We start from the raw sequence: 13,970 nt of genomic DNA, 5'->3' as shown, positions 1-13,970 counted from the left end.
TCGTATAGAATAACACGTTTGGGGCATATAATTAAGGTGCTTAGAGAGAGAGAGAGAGAGAGAGAGAGAGAGAGAGAGAGAGAGAGAGAGCGCAAGGCTTACGCTGTGATTAATTTATATTTATTGTAGTTGTACAAAAATGCGCATAATTGTTTTATTATATTGACATAGTTTGTTGTACACTCAAGTTTAATCGAGTTGCGCCGGTGGTTTATTTGACATTTGTCTACAAACTGTGTGACCTGCAATTATCAAAACATTTATTCCGTTTTGTTTTAACCTGCAAAAGGCGAAATATTCTCTTATTGGACGCGGCGAGAGAGAGAGAGAGAGAGAGAGAGAGAGAGAGAGAGAGAGAGAGAGAGAGAGAGAGAGAGAGAGAGAGAGAGAGAGAGAGAGAGAGAAGCAGGCAGATAAGCAGAAGGAATCAAGTAATCAATTGGTTACATAGATCTGAGAGAGAGAGAGAGAGAGAGAGAGAGAGAGAGAGAGAGAGAGAGAGAGAGAGAGAGAGAGAGAGAGAGAGACACGCAGGAGGTGACGAGTAATCAATCGGTTCTGTACATCTAATAGAGGCAGGAGAGGGCGGGGCTAACTGACTTAAAAGCTCAGCAACCAATCAATCTGAATTACTTTTGTGACGCGTCGACAACGTCCTGTGATATTTCATTCTCACCATGAGGCAATTACCGTGTGTGTGTGTGTGTGTGTGTGTGTGTGTGTGTGTGTGTGTGTGTGTGTGTGTGTGTGTGTGTGTGATTGGTAAGCTACATTGCAAATTAAAAGAGCGGAAAAACTTTATATACGCACTTAAACACCGAAAGAAATTAAAGCTTTAGACATTGAAAACACATAAAAAACTAATAACTGAGGGAAAATGAATTAAATCATAATCCATGTAAAAATAATAATCCCCAGTCACCCAATCACCATTCAAGGCCGCACAATCCCGCCCCACATGATCCACCCAATCAGCTGGAGGCAATGTAAGCGGCTCTCAGTGCACCATAGAGGCACCGTGGCCCTGGCCCTCCAATCAGTGGGCCAATCAGTCAAAGGCAGTCAGTGTACAGAGGGAGGGAGGAAGGGAGAGAGAGGGAGAGAGAAAGAGAGAAGGAGGGAGAGAAACTGACTCCAGACTCTCTTGGATTAAAACTGAGAGAGAGAGAGAGAGAGAGAGAGAGAGAGAGAGAGAGAGAGAGAGAGAGAGAGAGAGAATCACACTCCCGTGGATTAAGAATGAGTCAACCAGTCAGTCAGTCAGTAAGTCAAGCCAATACAGAAAGAGCGTAAGAGATCAAGAGTGAGTGAGTGAGTGAGTGAGTGAGTGAGTGAGTGAGCGAGGCCAATACGGATATGGTGGGGGACTTGTGTGTGATCGCGGGAACTGAATATCCAATCAGTCTGAACGTATGATTGGTTGTTAAGGAAGGGATTTGCTATGCTTCTCTGTTCAATGGCCAATTAACTAAGTGAGCGTATTGGCAGGCTGCGTCTGTTCCCTGCTTGCCCGTCTGCTTCCTTCCCCTCCCTCCTCTGCCTGCCTGTTCGTCTACTACCTGCCTGTCTGCCTGCTTGTCTTCCCACCTGCTTCTACCTAGCTGTACTTGTTTTTCCGATGCCTTTCTTGTCTTTCTTCTATTTTCTGCTTGTTACTTTGTTTTTCCCCACTTTCCTCTTTTTCTGCTTATTTTTATCTTCACATCCTCTACACCTGCTTGTCCCACCTTCCCCGCCTGCTGAATTATTCCTACTCCTCCTTCTCTTTATCTTTCCTGCTTCTCTACCTGCTTCTCTTTCTTTCCTCCCCTGCTTGCTTCTTTCTCCTTTCCTCCCTTCCCATTCCCAGCTCCTTTACCTGTCTTTATCGTGCACGTTGTTTAAAAAATCTTACATTCTGAAGGCCTACCTGAGCCCTAAGAGAGGCATACTGTTCCGTGACTCAGGGTAGACAGGAGAGTGGCAAGGAGTGTTTGTGAAGGTATGTGAGTCTCAGGTGAGGAACGGTGTGTTTAGGTATGAGTCTCGCTGCCCCGTCACTCATGTGTTTAAACGGTGAACAGGTACGATGATTAACAATGGCAGGAATGGGGCGCCTCTGATTACCTCGGCCGCTTCAGTATTTGTTATCCATTTAGAAGTTGATTATGTTGTCGTCAAACAGGGCGTGTACAAACAGGGATCATGGCGCTACGTGTTTGTGGTAGTAATACGCCATGTGACCCGTCCACACACACACACACACACACACACACACACACATATACACACACACACTCCAGAAGATGTGTGTCTATTTGCTCATTGCTACACACGATTCCCCGGTGTTTGGATTTATCAACAGTTTATTAGGAAATTAGTGCCGTGTATATTTTGAGTTTTATTGTCGTTGAATTGGCTGTTGATTTTTTCCTCCTCCTCTTCCTCCTCCTCCTCCTCCTCCTTCTCTTTCTACTCCTACTACTGCTTCTGTTTTATTTCTTCTCCCTGTTTCCTCTCTTCTCCTCTTCCTCCTTCTCCTTTGCTGTCCTTCATCTTCCACCTTTGATTAGATACTTAGTGTAGCTTGTCACAAACAGCCTCAAAAGGACCATCAAGTCTGCTGTTGTTTGTTCTTCCTTTGTGTTTCTTTGTGTTCCTCCTCGTTCTTCCTTCTTTTGTTATCGCAATCGCCTTAACTCTACTTTTTTTTATTTAATCTCATATTTTTTTTACTTACGGGTTTTCTTCTTTCCCTTCATCGTATTCTTTCCATATTTTCTCTTCTTTACTCCCTCTCCCTTGCTCCCCTTCTCCTTACCCTCCAGCTCTCCCCTCCCCTCTTAGCTCTCTTCCATATCCTCCTCTCCTTCCCTTTCCTCCGTATGATCCTTTCCTTAATAATAACAACCTCCTCCTCCTACTACTCCTCCTAGCCTCCTCTGTGTTAATAAAGTACTAATATAACTTATAACAAATAATCTCAACTCTTTTTCTTCCTCCTCCTCCTCCTCCTCCTCCTCAATCTCAACCACCCTCTCAAGCCCCCACATCTCTGAGCCACCATCCAACACCTTCCTTCCATCTTTTCCCCTCCTCCTCCTCCTCCTCTTCCTCTTCTTCCTCTTCCCTACCCTCCCACAACTTACCGTCCTTCTACTCCTCCTCCTCTTCTTCCATTCTTCATCCTCCCACACGTTCCCTTCCCTCCTGTTCCTTTTCCTCATTTTCTCTATCCTCCTCCTCCTCCTCCTCCTCCTCCTCCTCCTCCTCCTCTCAGTGTACTCTCGTTCTCATATCCCTCCCCTCCTGACTTCTCATTTCCCTTCGCTCCCCTTTATCTCCCTTCCTCCACCACCCTCCGTCTCTTCCTCTTCCATCTCTCCCTTGTACTTTTGGAGAGCCTCCCTCCTTACCTCCCTCCCTCGGAAAGACATAAAAGAGAAAAAAAACGAAGAAAAAATGCACAGGAAGCAAAGAAGAACCATCAGATATGCACTTATGTAACCTCCCCCCAAGCCTTACCTCTCCTTCCCTCCCTTCCCTCCGTCTCTCCTGGCAGGGTAGCGCAGGGCCTTAGGTCGCCTGCTAATATATCGCAATGGCTTGCATACCTACCCACGAGATGTTTCAGGAATGTAATATTAGCTCTGGACTTGATCGTGGAGCAGCGCGCTGATATTAGAGCAGCGTCCATCAGACCGTGTTGAGTTTAATAAAGCCCCCCGCAGCCAGCTCACTGTCCACTACCGCCACGATATTAAACCTGCAATATTAAGCGGGTGTATTACCTTCTCTGCTCCTGCCTGCTCCCTTGGCCCTTGCGCTCTCTCCTCCTACTCTCTCCTCTCCTCACTCCTCGCTCCTCTCTCGTCCTAGCCTCCCCCCCCTCGTCAGCTTTCTCCCTCCCTCCGTTCTCTCGTTCTCTTGTTCTTGTTCTTGTTTTCTCTCTCTCTCTCTCTCTCTCTCTCTCTCTCTCTCTCTCTCTCTCTCTCTCTCTCTCTCTCACTACTACGTATGAATCTTCTCACTCTCGTCGCTCATTCTCCAAGTTCTCCTTCGCTTCGTCCTCCTTCCTCTACTTCAACTTCCCTTCTCATCTCTTCTCTTCTCTTCTCTTCTCTCTCCTTCTCACCGATGCGGACGAGGAAGCGGACGAGAACGCAATTTGTAAGTTAATATACGAAAAAAATGAAGTACAACAGAAACAACAAAAGTAATTAATGTCAGAGGAACGCCGAGTCGAATTTGTGAGATATTACGCAGAAGCAAAAAAAAAAAAAGAAAAAAAAAGAAAGAAAGAAAAGGTAGAAGATGAAAACGGGCCAGCAAATAGACGCGAGAAATGAGACGTAACAAATAGCGACTGAGATTGAAAAAAAAAAAAAAGAGGAAGTAAAAAAAAAATAGTATAAAATTAACACCAAAAAAATAAAGACCCGATATATATATAATGATGTGAACACTAGTTACGGATCACTTCAGTTCTCCTCAATGCTTCGTCCGCTCTCTTTTATAACGTTTCAATCAGTTTTTTTTTCTCTTCCTCGGCCGTCACACAACATTGAATCCTGTCGGGTATCTGAGCGCCCGCCTCGCTCCTCCATCACGCGGCAATTATAGAAAGAAAGAGCATTAGAAAAGAAATGTTAACCTTATTATACTTACATTGCGAGAGAGAGAGAGAGAGAGAGAGAGAGAGAGAGAGAGAGAGAGAGAGAGAGAGAGAGAGAGACACACACACACACACACACACACACACACACACACACACACACACACACACACACACACACACACACACACCTGCCATTAGTCCCATAATCACGTGACCTTCAAGAGTGATAAAAAGGAAAGTGATAATTGCTATTTCATGGAGACCTTTCTTTTTCTTTTCTCTTCCCTCTTTGGACCTTAATTTTTTCTTCTCCATTATTGCTTCTCTCTCTTCCTACTTTCTTTATTTTTGCATCTTTCCCTCTTTCTCTCCCTTTTTTACATCCTTCCTTGTTCTTCACTACTTTCAATTTTATTTTTCCTCCTCTCTTGTCTTCTTACCTCCCTCCTTTCCCTGCACCCTTATTGTCTTCTATTATACCTTCCTTTCTTCTTTTTCTTCAATCAGATTTAATTCCTTCTTTCTGTTGCTTTTAATCTGCTCTACCTATCTTCCTTTCTTTCTTCCCTTTTCTATTTCCTTTTTCCTCCATTCTTTACACTTTTCTCAAATTTCCTTCGTTCCCATTTCTCTCCCTCCCTTCCTTTTCACCATTCTTTTCAATCTGTTTTTCTTCCTTTCCTTTCTCTCTTCCCTCTTTTTTCTTTTCCTCTCTTCTCTCTTTTCTATAATCTCCTATTTCCCTCCCTTCGTTGAACCTTTTCTTTCTGTGGGTCAGGCGAAGGTCACGCTCAAAGGAGGACGTTTAGGTTATCTTCACCGAGCACCGGAGCCTCGCCTACCTTCGCCGTTTCCAATTAATGTTCATTTATCAAAGCGTTCAAAGAAATCGAGAGTTTCTTGATAGCATGACAGCCGGCGGTCATTTCTCATTCTGCGTCTACTGTTTTTAGTTAATTAGAGAGAGAGAGAGAGAGAGAGAGAGAAGAGGGAGGGTTGTGTAATCACCAAACCGGCCTAGACGAAGAAAAGAAGAAAAAAAGAGAAAAATAATTAACCAGAGAACAGTAAACAATATGCGCACGAGAGAGAGAGAGAGAGAGAGAGAGAGAGAGAAGGGGGGGCTGGTGGTGTGTCGTGGAGAGGAAAATAAGAGGAGAGTAAGAGGGACGCGGGATATTGAGGCGCTTACCAATAATATAAACAATTTCCTCTACGCCCTCTTGCTTGCCTTCTCCTCCTCTTCCTATACCACCACCACCACCACCAACCTCCTCCTCCTCCTCCTTCTCCTCCTCCTCCTCCTCCCGCTCCCTCATTATTTCTTCACCCCGGGACAGACAGACACGCTGGGGAGCAAATATTGACCCTGGCCATGTTCACGTTGGTCATTAATAGCGCAGTTACCCTTCCTAGATGACCTATAAAACAGAAATTGAACTATTGTAAATAAGGTTACCGCCCGTGTCCAATAAAAGAGGCATTGTGTGAGGCGTAGGCGCTGGCAGGAGGAGGAGGAGGAGGAGGAGAGGGATGGAGGGAGGGAGGAGTGATATTGAGCACTGGCTGGCGGGCTGTGGTGGACGCACGGACCCCAACAGTGAATGCTGCTGCCAATATGAGAGAGCTCAGAGGAGGGGCGCCAAGCCTTACCCTCTCTCTCTCTCTCTCTCTCTCTCTCTCTCTCTCTCTCTCTCTCTCTCTCTCTGAAGGGGATACTGTTTCTGTAAGTCAACACAGACGTGACTTAATTAATCCGAAAAAAAGTCTTCACCCACCCTCACACACACACACACACACACACACACACACACACACACACACACACACACACACACACACACACACACACATGGTTCATATGAGTCACTCCTGCCTTCCATTCATCAAGCCAGTCATCCATTTATCCATTCATTCAGTTAGTCAATCCGTCAGCCACCCAATCAGCCACCCAGTCAGTCCATCAGTCAGGCCGTCAGTCACCCAGTCAGTAAGTCATCCATTCAGTCAGTCACCCAGTCAGTCTGCCATCCATTCAGTCAGTCAGCCATTCATTCAGTCAGTCACCCAGTCAGTCAGCCATCCATTCAGTCAGTCACCCAGTCAGTCACCCAGTCAGTCTGCCATCCATTCAGTCAGTCACCCAGTCAGTCAGCCATCCATTCAGTCAGTCACCCAGTCAGTCAGCCATCCATTCAGTCAGTCACCCAGTCAGTCAGCCATCCATTCAGTCAGCCACCCAGTCAGTCAGCCATCCATTCAGTCAGTCACCCAGTCAGTCAGCCATCCATTCAGTCAGTCAGCCATCCATTCAGTCAGTCACCCAGTCAGTCACCCAGTCAGTCTGCCATCCATTCAGTCAGTCACCCAGTCAGTCAGCCATCCATTCAGTCAGTCACCCAGTCAGTCTGCCATCCATTCAGTCAGTCACCCAGTCAGTCTGCCATCCATTCAGTCAGTCACCCAGTCAGTCTGCCATCCATTCAGTCAGTCACCCAGTCAGTCAGCCATCCATTCAGTCAGTCACCCAGTCAGTCTGCCATCCATTCAGTCAGTCACCCAGTCAGTCAGCCATCCATTCAGTCAGTCACCCAGTCAGTCAGCCATCCATTCAGTCAGTCACCCAGTCAGTCAGCCATCCATTCAGTCAGTCACCCAGTCAGTCAGCCATCCATTCAGTCAGTCACCCAGTCAGTCAGCCATCCATTCAGTCAGTCAGCCATCCATTCAGTCAGTCACCCAGTCAGTCACCCAGTCAGTCACCCAGTCAGTCTGCCATCCATTCAGTCAGTCACCCAGTCAGTCACCCAGTCAGTCTGCCATCCATTCAGTCAGTCACCCAGTCAGTCACCCAGTCAGTCACCCAGTCAGTCTGCCATCCATTCAGTCAGTCACCCAGTCAGTCACCCAGTCAGTCTGCCATCCATTCAGTCAGTCACCCAGTCAGTCACCCAGTCAGTCTGCCATCCATTCAGTCAGTCACCCAGTCAGTCACCCAGTCAGTCAGCCATTCATTCAGTCAGTCACCCAGTCAGTCAGCCATCCATTCAGTCAGTCACCCAGTCAGTCACCCAGTCAGTCTGCCATCCATTCAGTCAGTCACCCAGTCAGTCTGCCATCCATTCAGTCAGTCACCCAGTCAGTCAGCCATCCATTCAGTCAGTCACCCAGTCAGTCAGCCATTCATTCAGTCAGTCACCCAGTCAGTCAGCCATCCATTCAGTCAGTCACCCAGTCAGTCAGCCATTCATTCAGTCAGTCACCCAGTCAGTCAGCCATCCATTCAGTCAGTCACTCAGTCAGTCAGCCATCCATTTAGTCAGTCACCCAGTCAGTCAGCCATCCATTCAGTCAGTCACCCAGTCAGTCAGCCATCCATTCAGTCAGTCACCCAGTCAGTCAGCCATCCATTCAGTCAGCCACTCGGTCAGTCAGCCACCTGGTCAGTCACTCCTCAAGTCAGTCTCCAAGTCAGTCCGCCAGTCAGCCACCAAATCAGTCAACCACCCAGTCCCAGTCCGCCAGTCCGTCAGCCACCCAGTCCGCTACCCAGTCAGTCCATCGGTCCGTCAGCCAGCCAGCCACCCAGTCGGCCATCCCTCGAAGCCTCCGTTGCAGAAAATAATAAAAGCTCGCCCGTATAATCTCCGAAATTCGCGTCGAGAAACCTGGATGAGGAATTCGTAGTGGCTGTTTAATAATGCTTACCCCGTGGAGAGCCGAGATAGGAGGAACTAATCTCCTTATTTCCTACTGTGAGGGAGCCGCCAGGGAGGGGATTGAGCGAGGTGGAGTCCGCGCGGGGAGTAAGTTATGAGGAAGGCGGGATAACACTTTGCTACTCCCGAGATTACAACGGAGAAAGGCGGCCTTGTATTGCTACGCCCTGCCGCTGGGATCAGAGCGAGAGGTGATGAGAGGAGGAAATTAGGTCTTAAGGGAGGCAGTGGCCGAGTTACGGGGAAGAGGATCAGGGACGGAAAGGGCGGGAAGGTGAGGCTGTGCAAAGGGAGAGATGAAAATAGAGATAAACAGGGAAAAAGGGAGGACAGAGGAGAATAAGAGGAACATGTTAGAGAGAAATCAAGGAGGGAAGAATGGGACGGTAGGAGAGGCTGTTTTAAGAGCGAGAGGAAGAAAAAAAGGGAGATAAAAGAAGGAAAAAAAGGAGGAAACTGGAGAATAGGGAGGGAACGACAGTAGGGAGGAGAGGTTTAGCAAAGGTAAAGAAGATGAAAAAAGGGAGATTAATAGAGAAAAGATGGATAAAGGAGGGGAAAAGAAAAGTAAGCAGAGGAAGTTACGAGGAATAGGATAAGTGAGAGGAAGGGAAGCTTGGATAACTCGAAGGGAAGAGGTTCAGGGAAAGGAAGGAAGAGGGAGGGGAGAAAGAAAAGGAAGCATGTAAGAATCGAAGGGAAGGAGGGAAGCAAAACCAAGCATATCGTGTTAGCTCATGGACCTCCGCGCATCATTAGCCTTTGAAACATATAAGGAAACGTCCCCATATTACATGCTGCCGGAGAGATATTAGAAAATGCCAATAAATACTGCTGAATGGAGGAGGTAAGGCGAGCCGAGAGGGATTTAGGACTCGGAATGGGAACTATTTATTACATATGCCATAATTAGTCTGCTTCCTTGTTCGCATTGGAAATTAAATGGGGAATGAAAGATCTGAGTAGGCTTGAGAATCCCGGACAATGTAGGGATTCCAGAAATAAATGAATAGCTAATGCGCTGCGCAAACTCAGAGCAAATCCTGTGCAGTCTAAGAACGCACGTTAGTTATGGTGTTTCCAGCGCAAAGTTACGTAAATACCTAAGTGCGCTGCGCATACCGGGAACCATGAGATGAGCTACAACACAGCGCAGACAACGAATGACCCTTTGCGCACAACGAATGACCCTTTGCGCACAACGAATGACCCTTTGCGCTATGTAGAAAGGATCGCAACGAATGGAGATGCAAAGGACAACAGCACCGCGCAAACTCTAAACAGCGAAATGATGCGATGTCAGAGCGCAGCGCAGATTAATAATGACCTTTTGCGCTACTCAGGAAGGAACGCATTTTTAGTATAGTGTTCCCTGCCCAAAATATGGATATGTAACTAACAAAAGCGCAGCGCAAACTCTGAACCGTAAGATAATATAAGGTCAGAGCGCAGCGCAGATTAATAATGACCTTTTCCGCTACTCAGGAAGGAACGCATTTTTAGTATAGTGTTCCCTGGGCAAAATATGGATATGTAACTAACAAAAGCGCAGCGCAAACTCTGAACCGTAAGATAATATAAGGCCAGGGCGCAGCGCAGACTAAGAACCAGTTTCACAATTTGATACAGCAGGAATATAAGCCCCCAAAGCAAACACGAGACACTATTCATATTTCTTGTATAGTATTTTGTGTTCAACGGGTCGGTGAGAAATTTGAGGAAACTACACGAGAATACACGAGAAATCTTTATTGGTTTTGGGTGCTGCCTCGAAAGCCTGACCACTGGGGATTGTATGGGATTGTAGAGCTTGATTCAGGCGGTTACAAAGATGATATTGTATTTTTTTTTTTTACAACAAAGGAGACAGCTCAAGGGCACAAAAAAGGAAACAATAATGAAAAAAAAAGCCCGCTACTCGCTGCTCCTACAAAAAAAAAAAAAAAATCAAAAGAGGTGGCCGAAAGAGAGGATTGTTGAATTATGACTAAGAACGACCCTCGCGCTGCATAGGGACGACCGGGTGTCAGGTATCCCGGGCCGCAAGGAGTCGAACACGTGAACCACAGACAAAAATTGGACACGATAGCGGAGTACCCAGCGTGTAACCCATACCGAACCACTCCCGCTGCCAACCTTGAATAGAAAGGAAAAAGGGAGAGGAAGGAATACAAAAAAAGCCAACGAAATATAAAACCAAAACCGGACCAAACAACACAAACATCTCGTCCGCCTCACAGTCACTCCCTCACTTCCCGCCGCTTCGATTTATACGTTTCTTTTTTACTTTAGCACTTTTTTTTCATCCACCCTCTCTCTCTCTCTCCGTTTCTCTCACACACACTGGAGCGTTGGTGTGTCAGGGCGTGTCAAGGTGTGTTTGAGGCGCCCCGTTGTTGCGGTGTGAAGGCTCAGCGTGTCCTTCCCGCCTTCCCCTCCTCAGTAATCTTCTTAGACTCGAGGACCGAATTTCATCCACAACAACCATTCACACCGCCAGACTCCGACGCGGCAGCCCTGAAGACATTGAACCAAGAACCAGCTGGACTTGGACGCCTGAGAACCAAACACCTCTCCTCATGTACCTCATCCCTTTCCTTCTCCTTCTCCTCTTCCTCTTTCCCCTTAAATCCCTCTCGAAGCCCCCATTCCTCTTTTCAACTGTACTAAGAACCAGGAGGACAGGCGGCTGAGAGCATTATCACTTTCTGCCATACTTCCTTCTTTCCCTTTTCTTCATCCTCATCCTTTCCTTCCTCTTTTGCCTCCACAAAATCCACAATCCACAATCCACAATATCGAAATTTGCAGATGACACCAAGGTGGGTGGAGATGCCCTCACAAAGACCGACTGCGAAATCATTCAGAAAGACCTCAATCACATTATCGAATGGTCGGAAAAATGGCAAATGTCTTTTAATGTTGACAAATGCAAAGTCATGCACATTGGGTCCCAAAATAGTAACCACACATACATCATGAATGGGAGACCTCTGCAAGCGATGCAGGAGGAAAAGGATCTTGGAGTCACTATCAGCAGTGACCTGAAACACGCGAATCACTGTAAAAAAGCATACAACAAGGCCAACATTATGCTCGGGTTCATAGCGAGGAACTTCGAGTGTAAAACACCAGACGTGATGCTATCCTTGTATAATTCCATGGTAAGACCGCACCTCGAGTATGCAGTGCAGTTCTGGTCTCCCAATTACAGAAAGGACATTGCTTTACTGGAAAGGATTCAACGACGCGCCACAAAGATGATTCCAACTTTCAGGGCTCAACCGTACGAGGAACGACTCAAGCGACTCAATCTCTTTACATTGGAGAAAAGACGCCTACGAGGGGACATGATTCAAGTCTTCAAGTATCTAAAAAAGTTCAATAACGTCGATTACTCCAAATTCTTTGAACTGCAAACCAACTCAAGAACTAGAAATAACGGTTTACCCATTCAGTCGAGTCGATGTAACACAGACATTGGAAGGAGTTTCTTTTCAAACCGAGTCATCCGCCACTGGAACAATCTTCCCTCAGAAGTAGTAAATGCGAATACCATCAACTCCTTCAAATATAGAATCGACCGTCATTTCGCTGCGTCAGGAGTAAACTGAATAACGAGGGGCTTCCATCTGCTCCTCAATATCGAGGTGCTTTCATCTGCTCACCAAGCCCCAAGTGGCGGTCGAGCAGATTAAATCACCCAAGCGGGCGACCTCGTAATGAGCCAATAGGCTTTCTGTTGCCTGCATTTCCATGTTTCCATGTTTCCATGTTTCCAGTCCAAGCTTCCTTCACTTCCTCATCCTCATCTTCATTCCCTTCCCAAGTTACGTTTTTCCTCCTCCTTCGCTTCCCCTTCCTCATCCTCATCTTCATTCCCTTCCCAAGTTACGTTCTTCTTCCTCCTTCGCTTCCCCTTCCTCATCCTCATCTTCATTCCCTTTCCAAGCTCCGTTCTTCTTTGTTTGCCTTGGATCTCACGCGGAGGGCCAAGCGAAGTCCGCCAAGAGAGAGACAAGACACCCTCAGCCGTGACCATAAATATAACTGGTTCCTGAGTCAGCGCGTGAAGGCCCATACCCGCCTCTAAGTCCCTGGGTTACGAGGCGACGGGAAAACTCACTGAAAGCATCATCCGCGCCAAGACCCGAAGAGGGGGAGCGGGAGAACCTACTTGCTGGCGCCTACTTGACTTGTAACCGTGAACCCGAAGACAATATATACGGACCTCGGCTCTCAACTCCTCCCTGCCCCTTCTTGCCGGCCGATTAAGGCTTCTGATTTCATGTAGTTGCTATATAATGGGGTGACCGGGGAGCTTGGATTACGGGAGGTTAAAACACTAGCCAGGGGAGGGAGGGAGAGGATGGGAGGGAAGGAAGGGATATGGGTAGGTTAAAACACTAGTCAGGGGAAGGAGGGAGAGGATGGGAAGGAAGGAATGGATATGGGTAGGTTAAAACACTAGCCAGGGGAGGGAGGGAGAGGATGGAAAGGAAGGAAAGGAACCCAGGGAGGAGGAGACAGGGATGAGGGAAGGAGGGAGAGGACGGGAGCTATGAGGAAAGGACGGGGTGAGGGTTGAGCACTGATACTTTTAAAAATCTAATGGTCTGCGTGGCTTTAGCGCAGAATACGATGGAAGAGCTGAGAAGGGAGGGGAGATGACTGAGAGTTTGGGGGAGTGTGACGGAGAGGGAGGAAAGAGAGGGGCGAAGAGAGGGTCAGGGAGGAGACACAGGGAAAGGGAAATGGGAGAGAGGAAGGGAGATAATGGAAGTGTAATTGATATGGTGGACATGAAGGGTGAAAGTGAAAGAGAACAGAGTAAGAAAAACAAGACATAAAAACAAGCGCGAGCCATAGAACAGCGGCGCAGGAATCAAGACACAGGGAGAGGGAAAAGGGAGAGGAAGGGAGACAATAGGAGAAAGGGAGAGGGTGATGACAGGAAGTAACGAGCGATGGTGTAGAGAATAAAGACGAAAATACAACTTAGGACACACGAAGAAGGAAAACGGGAAGATAAAGAGAAGACAGAACGAAGGAATAGAAACACCAATGACAAAGAGGACAACAGATAACGATAAAAGGGTAAGAAAAAGACATAAAATAAGAGGTAACGAAAGGCGAGAATAAAGAGAATAGAGACCAAACACAACATAAGGTACAGAAAGAAGGAAAATGGGATGATAAAGAGAAGACAGAACGAAGGAATAGAAACACCAGGGACAAAAGGACAACAGATAACGATAAAAGGGTAAGAAAAAGACATAAAATAAGAGGTAACGAAAGGCGAGAATAAAGAGAATAGAGACCAAACACAACATAAGGTACAGAAAGAAGGAAAATGGGAAGATAAAGAGAAGACAGAACGAAGGAAAAGAAATATCAGGGACAAAGAGGACAACAGTTAACGACATAAAATAAGAGATAACCAAAGACGAAAATGAAAAAAAATAAAGCCAAAACAATATAAGGTACAGAAAGAAGGAAAACTGGAAAAAAAGAGAAGACAAAACGAAGGAATAGAAAGAACAGGAGCACAGAAGACAATAGCAAACGATAACAAGATAAGAACAAGACATAACAAGAAGAAATAACAAAGAAAATTGACCTCTCTTTTGGGCCACTCTTCTAAACTCTTAATT

General features: G+C 46.6%; 1 long non-coding RNA gene across 1 annotated transcript; it reads left to right on the top strand.

Moving 5' to 3' along the window:
• Window positions 1-12,099: 12,099 nt before the first annotated feature.
• Window positions 12,100-13,708, top strand: LOC127000379 (uncharacterized). Its single transcript, XR_007753949.1, has 2 exons — window positions 12,100-13,486; window positions 13,653-13,708. It is a non-coding gene; the product is annotated as an uncharacterized LOC127000379 (long non-coding RNA).
• The last annotated feature ends 262 nt before the right edge of the window (window positions 13,709-13,970 follow it).

Source organism: Eriocheir sinensis, chromosome 18 (assembly GCF_024679095.1).
Source record: "Eriocheir sinensis breed Jianghai 21 chromosome 18, ASM2467909v1, whole genome shotgun sequence".
In the NCBI taxonomy this organism is placed as follows: Eukaryota; Metazoa; Arthropoda; class Malacostraca; order Decapoda; family Varunidae; genus Eriocheir; species Eriocheir sinensis.
This window is presented reverse-complemented; position numbering and strand designations above follow the sequence as displayed.